The following is a 20,465-nucleotide window of genomic DNA, read 5'->3' as shown; positions in this document are numbered from 1 at the left end:
CGTCCTCACGGACAGAAACGGCACCAGCTTTAGAGAAAAGCAGGGAGACAGGAGGAGGCACGGCCCAGGCCTGCGCTCCTCAGGCCAGGATGCGGGCGGGACTGTGAGGGGGAACAGCTAAGGGTGTATCCAAGGTTGAACTTCTATCCTGGGTCTTGTTAAAACAGAATGGGGGGGGGGGGGGGCAATGGTAAGATATGTACACATATAATAATTTAATTTACAAAAAGAATGCAAAAATAAAAAAATAAAACAGCATAGAACCTAGGTGGTGTACCCAAGCTTGAACTTCTATCCTGGGTCTTGTTAAAACAGCATAGAATCAAAAAATAAAAATGAATAAAACAGCATAGAACCAGGCTCCGCAGCGATAGGACTCGGCAGGAAGAGGTGGGGATAGGCTGCCCCAGCTGCTTCCGGAGGGTCTCGGGGGGCCGGCGGTGAGAGAGCCCAGCTCCGCGCCCAGGCAGGCTGAGAGCCCGGCAGGAGCACACTTCCGTGGGAGGCCAGAGTCTGGAGAGGTGGAGACAGATCACCACATGCAGCCCAGCTAATACACCGATGAACAGTGCGTGTGTGTGTGTGTGTGTGTGTGTGTGTGTTGGGAGGGGGGGGGGAGGAGGGGCGGGGGGTTGTGGTGCCGGCAATGTGAGGGTGCCTGGGAGAAGTGAGAAGGTTTCGGAGCTAGAAGAGTTTGGGAAGCTTGATTCCCCCGGACTCTCCTGAAGCAACTTCTTTCAAATGTCTACGCCAAGGTCACTAGGGCTGCCAGCCTGTGGTGGGGTTAACTTCCCCAGCCTCAGGACTGGGATTCCGTTTACTGTCCCAACCTCAAGGCTAAAGAATTAGCCAGAGGCAAAGGGTTTGATCCTAAAGCTTCTGCCATTGTTTTTGCAAACACAGCCCTCCTCCTCCCCCCCCCAATGAAATTGGCCAAAAAATACGGTTTGGGGAGGAATATATATATAGCAAGGGGAGTAAACCTGGGCACTGGAGTACCTGTTGCCTGCATCCAAAGATCTGGGTGGGGACTGAGGATTAGATGATGTCAAGGAATTACAGTTAATTCTGTGTTTACTTGTGTCCATTTTTGTGTGATAATGACACGGTGGTTTGTTTGTTTGTTTGTTGTTTGTTTTAACCCTTATCTCTTAGAAGTGCACCCTGACAAGATATAATGGCTGACTGCTTTAAAATAGTCTAGGAGCACCAGGACCCATTTGGCTCAATGGATAGAGCGTCAGCCTGTGGACTGAAGGGTCCCAGGTTCGATTCCGGTCAAAGGCATGTACCTTGGTTGCAGGCACATCCCCAGTGGGAGGTGTGCAGGAGGCAGCTGATTGATGTTTCTTTCTCATCAATGTTTCTGGCTCTCTATCCCTCTCCCTTCCTCTCTGTAAAAAATCAATAAACTGTTTTTTTGTTTTTTAATAATAAAAATAAATAAAATACTCTAGGGTGCCCGCTTCGGCAGCACATATACTAAAAAATAAAATACTCTAGGAACAAAAAGGTCAGGGGCAGAAGAAGTTATAAAATAAGTCTGATAACCAGTGGTTCGTTTTTCTCTCATACTCCTATTTATTCAAGCAGACTAATCACATTTGCAATGGAGATTGGAAGCAGACAAATATACTTAAACTGCTGTTCATTGACTTAAGTTTCTCCAGGCTCCCCAAGCCCGCAGGCTTTTCACACTCCTGGACTCTGGACCTCAGTGGCCTTCCTCTTTTCTGTAATTGCCGAGTTCCATCTTCAGCAGCGTGCAGTGTACTGTGTGTCCACCAGTGCTTCTCAGAGGTTCCCTGTTCTCTCTGTGTGGGTGTTTGCAAGAGCAAGAAATAAAAGGCTAAAACCCCTCCACAGTTTTCAGGTGGACAATTTAATATTGACCACCGGAATAAGCGTGACAAATACTTTAGGGCAGCGTTTTTCAGCCGCTGTTGCCTGGTGTGCCGTAGGTGCAGACAAGACAAGAATTTTATAATTTTTCACAATTTTGTTTACTTAATATTTCATAATAAAGTAATTATAAAATACTTTCTTTGTGTTTGATTCCTATTCAAGAGAATTACTTTATATATAGTCAATATAGGCACAGAGTTAAATTTTTTAACATTTTCTAATGGTGGTGTGCCTCGTGATTTTTTTCATGAAACAAGTGTGCCTTTGCCCAAAAAAGGTTGAAAAACACTGCTTTAGGGACTTGCTACTCAAAACACAGCCCTCTAACAGCAGCGTCACATCCTCGGAAATCTTGTTGGAAATACGGGACCTCGGGCCTCGCCCCAGAGCCTGTGGAACAGACGTTCCCAGATCTCCAGGTGATTTGTGTACATTGAAGCCTGGGGAACACTGACCTCAGCCAGCGGGAGCTGTGTGGTGCCTCTCCTTTTCTAGATGAGAATTTCAATTGAGATACCTTGTCCTCCTCCATCATTTGAATTCCAGGTGCATTGGAAATGGATGAATTTGTTATTTCATCTCGAGTTGGTGAGATTAGGGGGAGCCCCAAGTGCATCTGGCCCAGGAAAAACAGGACCAAAGTCTGCTTCCTGACCTGCTTTGCTCCCAGAGCACATGAAAGTAAGATTTGGTTCCATTTAGAGAGATTTTAGGCAGTTTCATTGTGGACAACACTCCTGTTGGGGAAAGTGTAACATTTTCTTCAAAGCATCAGCAGGCTGACACGATGCTGAGGAAGCACTCCCGCTCCCTGCAGATCAGTGGTGGCCCACAGAGCTGCGAGTGCTGCTGGCTGGGGCACAGACTGGCTACATGTGACAGGGATGGAACAAAGAAGTAAATACAGGCAGTCCTCGGGTTACGTCGTTTCGTGGTTATGTGGCCATCTCCAATTTATTCATTAAAAAAATAAGTTCTGTCATTTTGACATATCACATATATATATATATATATATATATATATATATATATATATGTGTGTGTGTGTGTGTGTGTGTGTGTGTGTGTGTGTGTGTGTGCGCGCGCGCTTTATGTTTTTTATTATTTATTTACCACAAGTAAAGATCAAGAATTGTTATCTTCCAAAACCGGTTTGGCTCAGTGGTAGAGCGTCGGCCTGAGGACTCAAGGGTCCCGGGTTCGATTCCGGTCAAGGGCATGTGCCTTGGTTGTGGGCACATCCCCAGTGGAGGGTGTGCAGGAGGCAGCTTATCGATGTTCCTCTCTCATCAATGTTTCTAACTTTCTTTTTTATTTTTTTTTTTCCAGATAAGTAACATTTTAATGCAGTATTTAAAAAATATCAATAGGGAGTTTCAGTATTTTCTTTGCTCTCCATCAAACAGTGATTCCTTCGCATCCATTCCCCCAAATCCACAACCTCCTCCTTAAACACCAGTGCTGGTGAGGTAACAGAAAATCATTTACTGCTGAGGGCACTGTAAACTGGTAAATGACATACAAAACATCATAGAAACATGTTAAAAAACCATAAAAATATTCATTCATGGTACATTCAAGAAGTTTAATGTAATATCTAAATGTTCTGGGTGCTTGGGAGTGCACAGGTGAGGTCCTCATGGAGCTGACCTTCCTGAGTATCAAGAACAATAAACAAGCAATAAAACAAACAACAACAAAAAAAAACCCCCACATAATTAACCTCAAAGAGTGATAATACATGAAGACAATAAAAGAGGTCAATCTGAGAAAAAGGAACAGCATCGGCCAAACAGGCCACAAGCCATATGAGGCTGGGATTTGGACTGTTTTATTTCTCTGTACTTTGCACCTAGAACAGAGCCCACCACATAGGAGGATCAAGAAGCATTAAAAGATTATTTTGGCTTTTCTTTAGACCCTTGTAGAGGTTGTCCAATCATTCAGCAGACTAATTTCTTTTCTTTTTTTCCTTTTTTTTTTAAATTTATTTATTTATTTATTTTTTACATATTTTCTTGATTTTTTTTATTGCCCCCCTCCCTCCCTCCCACACATCCCCTCCCTCCCCATAGTTTTATGTCCATTGGTTGTACTTATATGCATTTATACAAGTCCTTCGGTTGATCTATTATCTCCCCCTGATATCCCTACCCTCCCCACTGTAATTTGACAGTCTGCCTGTTGCTTTACTTTCTCTATATCTGTCTCTTGGTTCATCAGTTTATAAAGATCTTTATCATCCACCGATGTGTGAGGTCATGTGGTGTTTCTCTTTCGTTGATTGGCTTATTTCACTCAGCATGATGCTCTCCAATTCCATCCAGGTTGTTGCAAATGATGAGAATTCCTTCTTCTTTATGGCAGCATAGTATTCCATTGTGTAGATGTACCCTAGTTTTTGGATCCAATCATCTGCTGACGGGCACCTAGGCTGTTTCCAAATTCTGGCTATTGTAGATTGTGCTGCTATGAACATAGGGGTGCATATATCCTTTCTGATTGGTGTTTCTAGTTTCTTGGGATATATTCCTAGAAGTGGGATTACTGGGTCAAATGGGAGTTCCATTTTCAGTTTTTTGAGGAAACTCCACACTGTTCTCCACAGTGGTTGCACCAGTCTGCATTCCCACCAGCAGTGCACGAGGGTTCCTTTTTCTCCGCAACCTCGCCAACACTTGTCGTTTGTTGATTTGTTGATGTTGGCCATTCTGACAGGTGTGAGATGGTACCGCATTGTTGTTTTGATTTGCACCTCTCGGATAATTAGTGACTTTGAGCATGTTTTCATGTGCCTTTTGGCCTTCCTTCTGTCTTCTTTTGAAAATATTCTGTTTAGGTCCATTGCCCATTTTTTAATTGGATCATTCATCTTCCTTTTATTTAGTTGTATAAGCTGTCTGTAAATGTTGGAGATTAAACCTTTATCAGTGGTAATATTTGCAAATATGATCTCCCACACCGTGGGCTTTCTTGTTGTTTTATTGATGGTTTCTTTTGCTGTAAAAAAGCTTTTTATTTTGAAGTAGTCCCATTTGTTTATTTTCTCTTTAGCTTCCATTGCCCTAGGGGCAGTATCAGTGAAGAAGTTATTTTGGCATACGTCTGAGATTTTGCTACCTGTGGATGCTTCTAGTATTTTTATGGTTTCCCGTCTGATGTTTAAGTCCTGTATCCATTTTGAGTTTATCCTTGTGAATGGTGTAAGTTGGTGATCTAGTTTCATTCTTTTGCATGTGTCTGTCCAATTTTCCCAACACCATTTATTGAAGAGACTGTCTTGACTCCATTGTATATTCGTGCCTCCTTTGTCAAATATTAATTGAGCATAGTGATTTGGGTTGATATCTGGGTTCTCAATTCTATTCCATTGATCTATTTGTCTGTTCTTGTGCCAGTACCAGGCTGTTTTGAGAACAGTGGCTTTGTAGTATAGTTTGAAGTCTGGTATTGAGATCCCTCCTACTTTACTCTTCTTTCTCAGAATTGCTGTGGCTATTCGGGGTCTTTTATTGTTCCAAATGAACTTTTGGAGAGTTCTTTCTAGGTCAGTGAAATATGTCGTTGGTATTTTAATGGGGAGTGCATTGAACCTATAGATTGCTTTAGGAAGTATGGACATTTTGATGATGTTGATTCTACCAATCCATGAACATGGTATGTTCTTCCATCTCCTTACATCTTCCTCTATCTCTTTTTTCAGTGTCGTGTAGTTTTCCGCAAATAGGTCCTTTATTTCTTTAGTTAAATTTATTCCTAGGTATCTTAATTTTTTTGGTGCGATGGTGAATGGAATTGCTTCTTTAGCCTCTGTTTCTGTAGTTTCAGTGTTGGTGTATAGAAATGCCATGGATTTCTTGGCATTAATTTTATATCCTGCTACGTTGCCAAATTCATTTATTAAGTCAATTAGTTTTTTAATGGAGTCTTTTGGGTTTTTTATGTACAATATCATGTCATCTGCAAATAAGGATAACTTTACTTCTTCTTTTCCAATTTGGATGCCTTTTATTTCCTCCTCTTGTCTAATTGCAATGGCTAGTACTTCCAGAACTATGTCAAACAGGAGTGGCGAGAGTGGGCATCCCTGTCTTGTTCCTGTTCTTAGAGGGAATGGTTTTAGTTTTTGCCCATTGAGTATAATGTTGGCTGTGGGTTTATCATATATAGCTTTTATTATGTTGAGGTATGATCCTTGTACTCCCACCTTTTTAAGAGTTTTTAACAGGAAAGGGTGTTGGATATTGTCAAATGCTTTTTCTGCGTCAATTGATATGACTATATGATTTTTATCTTTCAATTTGTTTATGTGATGTATCACGTTTATTGATTTGCGGATATTGTACCATCCTTGCATTCCTGGAATAAATCCTACTTGGTCATGGTGTATGATCTTTGTGATGTTCTTCTGGAGTCGATTTGCTAGAATTTTGTTGAGGATTTTGGCATCTATGTTCATGAGGGATATTGGCCTGTAATTCTCTTTCATTGAGTTGTCTTTATCTGGTTTTGGTATTAGGGTGATGCTGGCTTCATAGAAGGAGTTCGGAAGTGTTCCTTCCTCTTGGATTTTTTGGAATAGTCTGAGGAGGGTAGGTTTTAGTTCTTCCTTGAATGTTTGGTAAAACTCTCCTGTGAAGCCATCTGGCCCTGGGCCTTTGTTTGCTGGAAGCTTTTTTTTTTTTTTTTTTTTTTTAAATCAATCTTTATTGTTTATATTATTACAAAGGTTCCTCATTTCTTCCCCCCTCCACCAGGTTCCCACCCCAACCTCTGCCCCCTCCCCATCCCCCATTGTCCTCATCCATAGGTGCACAGTTTATGTTCAGTCTCTTCCTCCCTCCCTTTCCCCGATAGTAAATCCCTTTTCAGATAGTAAATCTGTTACTTAGCATTTTCTCATATCAATAATACCTCCACATGCCCAATGATATACTTCACACAAAAGACATTTCCAAATAGGTCAACCAGCCTCATCCAGGCCCCACCCAAGGCACTCACAGATCAACACCCCAGCGCTATACTAACTCAACCCATCCAGATCTAAGCCTTCATCACTTGATTCAGCAGACCCTCAAGTTCCCGCAAAAGTTTCCAGCCATGTCTGAGAGGCAGCCGTGGGGCAGGGGCAGGCGAGGAGCAAGCTGTTTCGGGCCTGGCTGCTCCGGGCCTGGCCTCTGTTGCTCTGGTTCGTTCCACAACCAGCTGCTCCAGGTCTGGTCACTGCCGCTCCCGACCTAGTTGCTCTGGACTTGGCTGTTGCTGCTACAGGCCTGGCCGCACCCGACCCGGCTGCTCTGGGACCGGTTGCTCCGGTCCCGGCCGCTCCGGGCCTGGCCGCTCCCAGCCTGACAGCCGCTGCTCCGGGCCTGGCTGCTCCCAGCCTGGCAGCCATTGCTCCTGGCCTGGCCGCACCAGACCCGGCTGCTCCGGGCCTGGCCGCTCCCAGCCTGGCAGCTGCTGCTCCGGGCCTGGCCGCTCCCAGCCTGGCAGCCGCTGCTCCGGGCCTGGCCGCACCAGACCCGGCTGCTCCGGGCCTGGCCGCTCCCAGCCTGGCAGCCGCTGCTCCGGGCCTGGCCGCACCAGACCCGGCTGCTCCGGGCCTGGCCGCTCCCAGCCTGGCAGCCGCTGCTCCGGGCCTGGCCGCACCAGACCCGGCTGCTCCGGGCCTGGCCGCTCCCAGCCTGGCAGCTGCTGCTCCGGGCCTGGCCGCTCCCAGCCTGGCAGCTGCTGCTCCGGGCCTGGCCGCTCCCAGCCTGGCAGCCGCTGCTCCTGGCCTGGCCGCACCAGACCCGGCTGCTCCGGGCCTGGCCGCTCCCAGCCTGGCAGCCGCTGCTCCGGGCCTGGCCGCACCAGACCCGGCTGCTCCGGGCCTGGCCGCTCCCAGCCTGGCAGCCGCTGCTCCGGGCCTGGCCGCACAAGACCCGGCTGCTCTGGGCCTGGCCGCTCCCAGCCTGGCAGCCGCTTCTCCAGGCCTGGCCACTCCCAGCCTGGCAGCCACTGCTCCGGGCCTGGCCGCACCAGACCCGGCTGCTCCGGGCCTGGCCGCTCCCAGCCTGGCAGCCGCTGCTCCGGGCCTGGCCGCTCCCAGCCTGGCGGCCACTGCTCCTGGCCTGGCCGCACCAGACCCGGCTGCTCCGGGCCTGGCCGCTCCCAGCCTGGCAGCTGCTGCTCCGGGCCTGGCCGCTCCCAGCCTGGCAGCCGCTGCTCCTGGCCTGGCCGCACCAGACCCGGCTGCTCCGGGCCTGGCCGCTCCCAGCCTGGCAGCTGCTGCTCCTGGCCTGGCCGCACAAGACCCGGCTGCTCCGGGCCTGGCCGCTCCCAGCCTGGCAGTCGCTGCTCCGGGCCTGGCCGCACCAGACCCGGCTGCTCCGGGCCTGGCCACTCCCAGCCTGGCAGCTGTTGCTCTGGGCCTGGCCGCTCCCAGCCTGGCAGCTGTTGCTCTGGGCCTGGCCGCTCCCAGCCTGGCAGCCGCTGCTCCGGGCCTGGCCACACCAGACCCGGCTGCTCTGGACCTGGCTGCTCCCAGCCTGGCAGCTGTTGCTCCGGGCCTGGCCGCTCCCAGCCTGGCAGCTGCTGCTCCGGGCCTGGCCGCTCCCAGCCTGGCAGTCGCTGCTCCGGGCCTGGCCGCACCAGACCCGGCTGCTCCGGGCCTGGCCGCTCCCAGCCTGGCAGCTGTTGCTCTGGGCCTGGCCGCTCCCAGCCTGGCAGCCGCTGCTCCGGGCCTGGCCACACCAGACCCGGCTGCTCTGGACCTGGCTGCTCCCAGCCTGGCAGCTGTTGCTCCGGGCCTGGCCGCTCCCAGCCTGGCAGCCACTGCTCCTGGCCTGGCCGCACCAGACCCGGCTGCTCCGGGCCTGTCCGCTCCCAGCCTGGCAGCTGCTGCTCCGGGCCTGGCCGCTCCCAGCCTGGCAGCCGCTGCTCCTGGCCTGGCCGCATCAGACCCGGCTGCTCCGGGCCTGGCCGCTCCCAGCCTGGCAGCTGCTGCTCCGGGCCTGGCCGCACCCGACCCGGCTGCTCTGAGCCTGGCCGCTCCCAGCCTGGATGCTCCGCGCTTGGCTACTGCTGTTCTGGGCTTGGCTGCTCCCAACCCGGCTGCTCTGGGCCGGGCTTCTCCGGGCCCAGCCACTCCATGTCTGGGTGTTCCTGGACTGGCCACCCTGGGCTTGGCCGCCTCTGTCTCAGGCCTGGCTGGCACTGCCCCAGGTCTGGCTGCTCCAGTTCTGGCCGTTGATGCTCTTGTTCTGGCTGCTGCTGCTCTGGGGCCTGGCCACTGCTGCTCCGGGCCCAGCTGCCACTGCCTTGTGCCTGGCCACTCTAGGCCTGGTCGCCGCTGTTCGAACATTCTGTCCCTTTTTTCTCTCTTTTTTTTTTCTTTTTTTAAAAAAAAACACAAAACGCATTTATGTTGCAATGTTGGTTGGTGCGTTGAGTTCTGACTTAGTCTTTGATTTTTCAAGATCTTCTTTGTATTCTTTCTTAAGTAATTTTACTATCGTTTGCTCTCACTTGATTTCTTCACATTTAGAACTTCTTTGGTTTCTTCCTCCTTGTCCTGGGAGCTCAGCAGGTTGGCCTGTGGCACCCCTTTGTTCTCCGCGGGCTTCCGCGCTGCTCCAGCCTGTTGCCGGGGTCGGCGCCGCCCAGGAAGCAGCCCCCGTCCTTGGCTCCGTTGCCAGCGCTCAGCAGTCGAAGGCTCAGGGGCACCCCCCCCACTGGGGGCCCCGTCGCCCGGCTCCTTGCTGGCGCCCGGCTGGCCGGTGTCCGGCAGGGGCTCCTGCTCCTCGTGGCGTTCCTCCAGTCTGGAGCTTTATTTCTCCCTCCCACTAGGGGAGTCCAGGATCAGAGTCAACAGACTGTCCTCTGCGCACAGTGTGCGCGACTCCGGGGGCTCGGCCTTTCGCCGCGCTCCCAGGACTCCACCTCACAGCTCCTTCTCCCCCTGCCCGAGCCTGGGTCCCCAGGGACTGGCCCAGACCTGGAGTTCGGGGCGGTCTGGACTGAGGCTCAGAGCTGCCGCCGGAGGCTTTGTTTCTTCCGGCTAGGGTAATCCAGCATCAGAGTCAACATTCAGTCCTCTGCGCGCCATGTGCGCGCTACTCCGGGGGCCCCGCATTTCGCCGTGCCCCGGGATTGTCTCCCCCTGCCGGAGCCTGGGTCCCAAGGGTCTGGCACATACCTTGGGGCTCAGCGCTGCCGGTTCGGGGGTTCAGCCCAGGCTGGGGGTTCTATTTCCTTCCTGCTAGGGAACGCCAGGCAGCACCCAGCCCTCTCCTCCTCTCCGGCTGTGACCTCTCCGCCGCTGGAAGCTTTTTGATGACGGTTTCAATTTCTTCCCACGTCACTGGTCTATTGAGATTTTTAGATTCTTCCTGATTGAGTTTTGGCAGTTTGTATTTTTCTAGGAATATGTCCATTTCCTCCAGGTTGTTTAGTTTGTTGGAATAGAGTTGTTCGTAGTATTTTGTAACAATCTGTTGTATTTCGGTGGGGTCTGTTGTTATTTCACCTCTTTCATTTCTGATTTTGTTTATTTGGGTCCTCTCTCTTTGTTTCTTGGTTAGCCTGGCTAGAGGTCCATCAATCTTGTTTATCCTTTCGAAGAACCAGCTCTTGGTTTTGTTGATCTTATGTATTGTTTCTTTGGTCTCTATGTCATTTATCTGTGCTCTGATTTTTGTTATTTCCTTCCTTCTGCTTACACTGGGCTTTTCTTGTTGCTCTTTTTCTAACTCTTTGAGTTGTAGAGTTAGTTCATCTGTTACCATTTTTTCTAGTTTTTTGCAATAGGCTTGTAAGGATATGAACTTCCCTCTCAAAACTGCTTTTGCTGTGTCCCATAGATTTTGGATTGTTGTGTTTTCATTGTCATTTGTTGCCAGGATGTTTTTAATTTCTTCCTTGATTTCTCTGGTAACCCAGTCCTTGTTTAATAGCATGTTGTTTAGTCTCCATGTATTTGATTTCTTTGGATTATTTTTATTGTAATTAATTTCCAGTTTTATGCCACTATGATCTGAGAAGATGCTTGATATGATTTCTATCTTCTTGAATTTGAAGAGACTTTGCCTATGTCCCAAAATGTGGTCTATCTTTGAGAATGTCCCATGTGCACTTGAGAAGAATGTATATTCTGTGGCTTTGGGGTGGAATGTTCTAAAGATGTCAATTAATTCCATCTGGTCTAGTGAGTCGTTTAGGATTGATATTTCTTTGCTGATTTTTTGTTTAGATGATTTGTCGAAGGGTGACAGTGGGGTATTAAAATCTCCTACTATGATTGTATTGCTATTAATCTCTCCCTTAATGTCCTCCAGCAGTTTTTTTTTTTTTTATGTATTTGGGTGCTCCTGTATTGGGTGCATATATATTTACCAGGGTTATTTCTTCTTGTTGGATTGTACCCTTTAGTATTATGAAGTGGCCTTCATTATCTCTTGTTATGTCCTTCACTCTGAGATCTAATTTGTCAGATATAAGTATTGCTACCCCAGCTTTTCTTTCCTTTCCATTTGCCTGGAAAACTTTTTTCCATCCCTTCACCCTCAGTCTGTGTGCATCTTTTTTTCTGAGGTGGGTTTCTTGTAGGCAACAGATGTAAGGGTCTTGTTTTCTTATCCAATCTGACACCCTATGTCTTTTGATTGGAGCATTTAATCCATTTACATTTAAGGTTATTATTGATAGGTACTCGTTTGATGGCATTTTTATTCTATACCCATATTCCTTCTTCAATTCCTATTTCTTTATTTTTACAGTAGACCCTTTAGCATTTCTTGCATTGCTGGTTTGGTGGAGATAAATTCCTTCAGTCTTTTTTTGTCTGTGAAGCTCCTGATTTCCCCTTCAATTTTGATTGATAGTCTTGCTGGGTACAGTATTCTCGGATTCAAACCCTTCCTTTGCATGACTTTGTATATTTCATCCCATTCTCTTCTGGCCTGATATGTTTCTGTTGAGAAATCAGTTGCTAGTCTGATGGGGGTTCCTTTGTAAGTAACTTTCTGTCTCTCTCTGGCTGCTTTTAAGATTCTTACTTTGTCGTTGTTGTTTGCCACTTTAATTATAATGTGCCTTGGCGTCTGTCTTCTGGGATTCATTTTGCTTGGGACTCTGCGAGCATCTTGGATTTGTGTGGGTTTTTTCTTCTCTATCTCAGGAAAGTTTTCTGTCATTATTTCTTGAAATACTTTTTCCACGTCTACCTCAGTTTCCTTTCCTTCTGGAACCCCTATTATTCGAATATTATTTTGTTTTGTAATGTCCCAAAGCTCCCGTAGGCTCTCCTCCTGCTTTTTAATCTTTTTTTCTAGAAGCTGCTCTAATTGGGTATTTTTTTCCATCTTGTCTTCTAGCTCACTGATGCGGTCCTCCGCTTCATCTAGTCTACTCTTGATGCTTTCTATTGAGTTCTTCATGGTAGTGATGTCATTTTTCATTTCTTCTTGGTTCTTCCTCAATTCCTGATGGTTCTTCCTCATTTCTTCTTGGTTATTGTCAAATTTCTCTTCCATTCTTTTTAGCCAACCTATAATCATTATTCTGAACTCTTGCTCTGGTAGGCTGCTTGCCTCTGGCTCGTTTACTTCCTTTTCTGGTGATGCCTGCTTTTCTTTCATTTGTGGGGTGTTTCTTTGTCTTCCCATGGTATCTCTTTTCAGGATGTCTGGTTATGTGGTGTTCTTTCTCTTGCGTTAATTTATAGGTGCAAAATACAACACTACCAGGTACAACACGAGAGGCACTTAACAGGAATGTATTTACAATATTAATAACCTCTAATAAAGGTAACCCCTAGCGATAGGCAAATTAGGGTATAGGAGAGAAGGAAGGAAGGAAGGTAAAAATAAAATAAAGAAAAATTAAAAAAAAAAAAGTCAAAGAAGAAATAAAGTAATGACAAAATGAAGTTAGAAAACAGGGAGAAAAAGGAGAGAGAGAGAGAGAGAGAGAGAGAGAGAGAGAGAGAGAGAGAGAGAGAGAGAGAGAGAGAGAGAGAGAGAGAAAAGAAGCAAACTAAAAAAAATGGGAAACAAACTATATATATGTGGAGAAAATTGCCATAGATCAACCACAGCCCAGCCAATGCCAGTAACAATACTTGGAGATTAATACAAACTACAATACAATATCCACTATTATTAAGTAAGGTTATGATATACAGAAGTCAAAGAAACAAACAAAAACAGAGGATTTAAAAAAAAATACAAAGCAACAATAACAACACAGGAATAAGCATAACAATTTCACTGAAAAGCACAAATATTCACAATAATCAACCTTCACTCAAACAATGAGAAAAGGATAGAAAGTAGAACCGTTTTTTTTTGTGTTTTTTTTTTTTTTTTTAACTAGTTAATATAGTGCAGAGAGTGATATTTATACACTTGTATCAGGGGTTGGAACTTAGGTCTATGAGTATAGTGAGAGCTTTAGCAGGGGGTATACAGAAAGAATAGAGGAAAAACTAAAGCCGGAAAGGGATAGGATAAACTGGAGACTAAAGTTTAGTAAGAGAGTGATGGGGTAAAGGTCGAATTGAGATAGGGTTGAATGATGCTATAGTAGAGATTAAAATAGAATGAAGGTTACTCCCAATGTAAAATAAAGACGAAGTAAAATGGTACTGGAGAGGAAAAGAAAAAAAAAATTGCAAAATAGCAGTAGTAATAGTGATGATAGAGATTGAAAAATGTAATAATTGAAAAGGTAAAATCAAGTAAGGAAAAAAGAAAAAAAATCGTTTCTGAAGTAAAAGATGTAAAAAATGAAAATTAAATAAAAAATGTAAAAAATGAAAATAAAATAAAGAATAGTATAATTAGCATAAAATTGTCCAGTAGAGTTCAATCACTTCCTCTGTTATTGTATTTGGTATGCCTGGTTCTTGGATCAGAGAGTCTTGCAGTTCCCAGCTTTCCACTGCACCTCAGTTTTGTAAGGTAGTCCTTAATTTTAGGTAGGCTATATCTTAGTTATTTGTGTCCATTTATTTTTGATTAATTAAAAGAAAAAGAAAAAGAAAAAAGAAAAAAAAGAAAAAAAAAAAAAAGGCAGTTTGTAGTTCAGCCCTTAGGTGTCAGTGTTACCAGTTTGACCTCCCAGACTTTGGTTGCTCTGGCCTTCTTTTTCTCTGGGGGCGGGCCCTCGCAGCTCTCCTGGGCTACAATATAGTCGGGGCCGCGGCGTTCCAGGCCGCACTGGGGGCGGGGCCTCGCGGCGCTCAGGGCCGCACTGGGGGCGGGGCCTCGCGGCGCTCTGGTGCTACAATATATCAATAGGTGGGGCCTTGGCGCTCAGGGCCGCACTGGGGGCGGGGCCTCGCGGCGCTCTGGTGCTACAATATATCAATAGGTGGGGCCTTGGCGCTCAGGGCCGCACTGGGGGCGGGGCCTCGCGGTGCTCCGGGGCCGCAGCGCTCTGGGCTGCACTGGGGGCGGGGCCTCGCGGCGCTCCGGGCCGCGGCGCTCAGGGCCGCTCTGGGGGCGGGGCCTCGCGGGAGCAATGGGGCTATCGTAGCCTGAACTCGCAGGCTAGCCACGCAAACTCTGACCTTTCCGTGGGTGGTTGAAGAGCTTTCTTGAATCCACGCGCTTGCTCCGATCGGGGCGCCACAGGTGCTCGATGGACTCCTCGGCTGTGGGTTTTCCAGGCCTCAGAGAAGCTGCTCCCTTCCTGGTAGGGTGGCGCCGCCTTTGCGCCGAGCCCGGAGCTCCGGGAGAAGTCGGGAGTGCTGGCCGCTTGGTCAGGAAAACCTGTCCAGTGGACACTTCCTTACCTTCCTAGAGTGATCCGCTGCCCCTTAGCTGCTAATCAACATTCCCTGAGCGACTCAGATGTTGCTTCTATCTGTTTTGGGACCGGGGTCAGAACAAGTCCATCTGTTCGGTCGCCATCTTCAAGCTCCGCCGCTAATGTTTCTAACTTTCTATCTCTCTCCCTTCCTCTCTGTAAAAAGTTAATAAAATATATTTTTTAAAAAAGAATTATTTTTTTTTTTCTGTTTCACTTTATTACTGCTGTGTATGTGCTCCATGTGAGTGACGTAGGTTCTGACATAGGTGGGTTCTGACTTACAGCGAAAAAGCCATGGATCAGCCTCAGGTGTAAGTTTAAGGTCTTTCCAGGTCTTAGCTGAGGCTGTGTCTTTCCTTGGGCACAGGCAGTGACTTTCTGATTTCCCCCATATATGTGGCTGCTTTTGATTGGCCCCTAAACTTTAATATCCGGCTCCCAAAAGGAGAAGAATGCTAAAATGAGTGGGGTGGAGGGAGGCACCGGGCCTTTACATCCCCTGGGAGTCACGTCAGCTAGTATCAGGTATTATTATTTTACTGATTTTCATGTAATCCTCACAGGAACCTTAGGCAGCTGCACTGTGTGAATGTTCCCGGGCTTATGTAAAACGCTCATTCGGAGTGTCCTCCCTGCGTCTGGATTGGCGGTTTGATGGGACTCCTGGGTGGGCCCATAGACCACACTCAGAGAAAGACTTCCAGGGGCCGTGCTGACTTCCGTGTGAGCTCCACCAGGAGGCTCTGGAAGGTGGGACCTCACTGTCTGCGTGGAGCTCAGGTTTCCTGACTCCAAACCACGTTCCTTCCTGGTGCCTGGAAATGACTTGCGGAAATCCAATTTTATGCACAGGCAAAGTGAGGCATTTTGTTGTACCGTACGTATAAAGCTGTCTTAGCTGGCTCCTTCTCCCTCACCTTATAAACACATCTCATCCTTAAAAAAAAAAAAAAAAAAAAAAAAAAAACCCTTCCCCCAAACGTACCTATCTTTAGAGCTACTGCAACTCCCATGCTGCCCAGGGCCATTTCCATCCCAGTATGCATGATAACCACATCCCTTTCCTTCTCACGTGCTTCCCATTTGGCTAATATGTAAATTAATGTGGCCCCAATCACTCACCTGCCCTTCCAGCGGCAGCCCTTGCTTCCTTCTTTTTTTTTTTTTAAATATATTTTATTGATTTTGTACAGAGAGGAAATGAGAGAGATAGAGAGCTAGAAACATCGATGAGAGAGAGTCATCGATCAGCCGCCTCTTGCACACCCCCCACTGGGGATATGCCCGCAACCAAGGTACATGCCCTTGATCGGAATCGAACCCGGGTCCCTCAGTCCCCAAGCCGACGCTCTTATCCATTGAGCCAAACCTTCATCCCACTTCGACATGTCCCGTGAGCTTTAGCTCTGTACAAAACGGATAAAATCCCTTAGAGAGCTTACATTCTATGAGAATAACGTTACTATAGATGAGCAGGTGAGGGTACGCACTACGGAGAAAAGTCAAGCAGGGTAAGTAAGGAGGCTGGGAGATCTGGGTGTGGGGAGGGCCTGCCACGTTAAACCGACAGACAAGGAAGGTCTGAGGGAGAAAGCCCTTTTGTTATCTGGGGAAACAGTCAAGTGTCAAGGCCTTGCAGTATGCCTGGCCCCTGGAGGAAAGGCCTGAGGCTGGGGTGGAGGAGGCTGGGTGGGGGGAGAGGGGACAGTATGGGAATGGGACAGGTGGGGGCACATGGTGCAGGTGACACTGAAGCCTCTGGAGGGTCTGAGCAGGGAAGTGACCCCAAGCCTGACATGGTGTTGACACCCTGCTGCAGTGCTGAGAGAGCTGACTGCGGGAGAGGGGCGGGTGTGGGAAGGGGAGGTTCCAGGGAGCTCACCCAGGAGGCTACGCCAATGATCCAGGCGAGATGATGGAGGCCTGGGTCCGTGCGACTGGAAGCGGTGAGAAGAGCTCAGATCCTGGAGTTTCAAAGGCAGAACTGACAAGATTTAAAAACTTACGGGACATGGAATGTGAGAACAAGTGAGATGTCAGGATTGACTCTGAGGGGCTGGGGCCTGTCAGGATGGACCGGCTGTTTCGGGAACGGGGAAGGCTGTGGGCTCGCAGCGCCATTCACCTCCAGCTGCTGCGGTCTGGGGCCTAGCTCACCTTCCCTGGAACTCTTGGCTTTGATGCCAGCTGCACCATTTCTACTTCCTTCTTTAGAACTCTCTGACGTCCACGATTCTTGATTTAATACATCGTTTTCCAGTCATCACTTTTATGTCCTTGGCCTTATTTCAAAAGCCGGGGCCTCCGCCCTCTGCTCTTCACAGATGCTCCTGGAATAACGAGACTTCATATATGACCAAAACGTTCACCAGCTGCCTGCTGAGTGTCAAACATTCAGCTTCAACCTGGCTCAGCTCCAAACCGGCTTCCTGCACACTCCCCATGGATGGCCCAGAGGTACCCCAGCTCCATATAGCACACCCCTTTGCACTCTCTATTCCAGCAGATGGCACTATTTGCATCGACATACCACAATCATACTGGATTCTGCCCTCGTCCTCATCCCTACATCTATCTAGCTAGTCACAAAGATCTGTCAACCCCATTTCTGAAAACACCTCAAATTGAACCTCCTTTTCCTTCTGTCATGTCTATGGTCCAGGTCTCATTACTTACATGGACTTCTGCAACAATACCTAAGTTGGTCATTTCTTTTTTTTTTTTTTTTTAATATATTTTATTGATTTTGTACAGAGAGGAAGGGGGAGAGATAGAGAGCTAGAAACATCGATGAGAGAGTCATCGATCAGCTGCCTCTTGCACACCCCCCACTGGGGATATGCCCGCAACCAAGGTACATGCCCTTGACCGGAATCGAACCCAGGACCCTTCAGTCCCCAAGCCGATGCTCTATCCATTGAGCCAAACCGGTTTCAGCATTTCTTTTCTTTTTTTAAAAAAATATATTTTATTGATTTTGTACAGAGAGGAAGGGAGAGAGAAATAGAGCTAGAAACATCGATGAGAAAGAGTCATTGATCAGCTGCCTCTTGCACAACCCCCACTGGGGATATGCCCGCAACCAAGGTACATGCCCATGACCGGAATCGAACCCCGGACTTTTCAGTCCACAGGTGGACGCTCTATCCACTGAGCCAAACTGGTTTCGGCTAAGTTGGTCATTTCTGATTAAACTTTTTTCTTTGCCCAGAGTAATACTTTTGAAGTAAAAAAGCATTCTACTTAAAAACAATCCAGATTCCCTATCACCTGTTAGCTGCCCTAAGCCTTAAAGTGCTAAAACCTCACTGATATAGGTATAAATCTACTCACTTCTGAACCGTTTATAGCCTTATAAGCAGGCAGCCAGATTAAAGGAATGTAAACTGGCCCTCCTCTCCCTGGGGCACCATTCTGAGCAGGGAGAGGCACATTTGCTAAAACTGCTCCTTCCCAGCCACCAGCCAGCCTCACCAGTATCAGACTAGTCTTTCCTCCAGCAGAACCACAGGACTAAGCCTGTCCCGTGCTTTACTCCTATTTGCCTGTCTCTACCAGATGTTAAAGCTTCACTCTGTGTCAGCTGTCACTTTAATTCCCACACTCTCCTACTACGATTCTGATCTAATATTGCTCCCTTCCCAAACCTTCCACCGTGCCCTCTGAAAGCCAGCCACCAGCCTATTCTGAATATTCCTTCACCTTCTTATTCTGCCTCTAAACCAGACTCACCCCTAGGACACCACTTCCCTCGGAGCCCGTTCAGTGACGTCTTTTCCTTCTTTTAACCCAAGTACCATGATGCCTGGTGGTGAGCTAAGTCTCCAGTCACACCTCATAAGGCCTCAACGTCAACTTCTTTGAAGCCCACATCCTCAGATTATGTCCCATATCGAGCAGCATTCCTTGAAGATTTTCATTCCGGGGTCACTGTCATGGCTTCTCTGTGGTACTCCTTCTACCATCACTACCATCTCATTGCCCAGAGGATTCTTTGAACACCACTGTCTATTTCTGACCTTTCCACTTCCAGCAATGACTCTTCATCTTCCACTCATATGACCATAACCTACATGTCATCACCAGTAACTGCACCACATCTCAAGGTTAAGCATGCCAGTCTAGGACCACTACCTCCAACTCCTTAAAACAGTACTCCTATGACTTTGAGTCAATTTGGAACACTTGCCAAGCCCTGGACCAATCCCAGTCACCAGAGAATGCTATGCTTTTATTGGCTTTGGCTAATCATACCCACCCCTGGACCAGGGATGCTGGGAACATTACTGTCAACTATAGCTCTACATCCACTTTCAGTAGTTTTGCCCTTTTCTCCCTCTGTTGAAGTTAGGTGGCAAAGCCCTGACTAAAACCAACCCCCCACCTGCCAGAAGTTTTTTCCCTAGTATATTTGCTTTCCCATTCCTTAAGACAACCCTTTCAGTCATGCACTACATAATGTTTCGTCAATAGCAGACCGCATACACCACGATGGTTCCATAAGATAATGGAGCTGAATTTTGTCTAAGAAATGGAAGGGTGTGTGGCTCAAGATCTCTGTGGGTCACTATCTGTGTGCTTGGCAATAGATTTCATTTCTCACAACCTCAATTTTGAGAGATTACATCCCCGTGACCTGTTCAGCAGAGGAGCCTGTCCCCTCAGCCTTCCCAGATCTACCTTGGTGTCTTCAGAGGTCACTGCTGTATATTCCTGGAGGACCTCAGATCCTGCAGAAGGACACAGGTCCACAGGTGCTACCTCACGTACTATGTACCACTGCCACTTCAGTAAGAGCTTTCTGCAGGAGTGTGGAGCCAGCCTGTCCCTCCCTGTACTTAGAGGCCTGATGCACGGAATTCATGCAAGGTCTTCCTTCCCCTGGCTTCCAGCACCAGCTTCCCTCGCAGCCTCAGCTTCGTCTAGAAAGTTGTCTGGTCTAGTAGCATATTACCAGGTACACTTTTATTACGTAGGGTAAAGTTTAAGTTTTATTTCTTCCATCAATTCAATGCCAGAGAGCCCTTTGAGCCAGATGGGGTAAGGAAGCAAAACCCAAAATTCGCAAAGTTAAAATCTAGAGGACCAGCTCTAGACTGCGCGTTAAACACCATCTCCACGTCTTCTAGGCATACCCAAACTCTTAATCTGACTTCTGCTCCAACATGCAATACCAAGCCACATTGCTACAATCCCCTAGATCAGGGGTCGGCAACCTTTAAGACATAACGAGCCACTTGGACCTGTTTTCGAAGGAAAAAAAAAAAACCCTGGGAGCCGCAAAACCATTGCGACATTTAAAACAAATATAACACTGCATATATTGTTTCTTACCTTAATGCTATATACCGGATCGCGCAGAAAAAGGATTTTTTCACTTAAAAGAGCCGCAGGTTGCCGACACCTGCCCTAGATCTTTCTCCCCCATCTCAATGATTCCTCCTGACCCTCAAGCTGTTTTACTCCCTCCTTAGTCACTCTCATGGTGATAGACATCTTGCCCAGCCCATTTGGTTTCCTCTTTGTATTTCCAACCAGTCCAAGGTACTGTCCATGGAGCAGCATTGACATTCTACACGACCCTATAGAAAGCAAGCAGGGAGGAAAGAGGGTTTGTGGGTCAGTGTTTATAGTCTACAGTAGTATCGTGTCCTAGGCCTTCATTCATTCACCACTCTGACACCCTGAGCAACTTCCACTACTGCAATCTCCATTCACAGGAAATACCCTATACAGGTGTGCCATTTTTAATCTTTTATACCATA

At 47.6% G+C, this 20,465-nt stretch overlaps 1 protein-coding gene across 7 annotated transcripts in view; it reads right to left on the bottom strand.

The window, feature by feature from the left end:
• Nucleotides 1-4,268: 4,268 nt before the first annotated feature.
• Nucleotides 4,269-20,465, bottom strand: part of CCDC30 (coiled-coil domain containing 30) — a 143,939-nt gene continuing 127,742 nt past the window's right edge. For all 7 annotated transcript variants that reach the window (XM_084874528.1, XM_084874532.1, XM_084874526.1 and 4 more), the window contains one exon: nt 4,269-4,334. The gene's annotated coding sequence lies outside the window, so the exon portion shown is untranslated. The remainder of the gene's footprint in view (nt 4,335-20,465) is intronic.

This window comes from Pipistrellus hanaki (genome assembly GCF_964339955.1).
Source record: "Pipistrellus hanaki genome assembly, chromosome: 2".
NCBI classification, from domain to species: domain Eukaryota; kingdom Metazoa; phylum Chordata; class Mammalia; order Chiroptera; family Vespertilionidae; genus Pipistrellus; species Pipistrellus hanaki.
The sequence above is the reverse complement of the archived record's forward strand: the minus strand, read 5'-3'. Positions and strand labels throughout refer to the sequence as shown.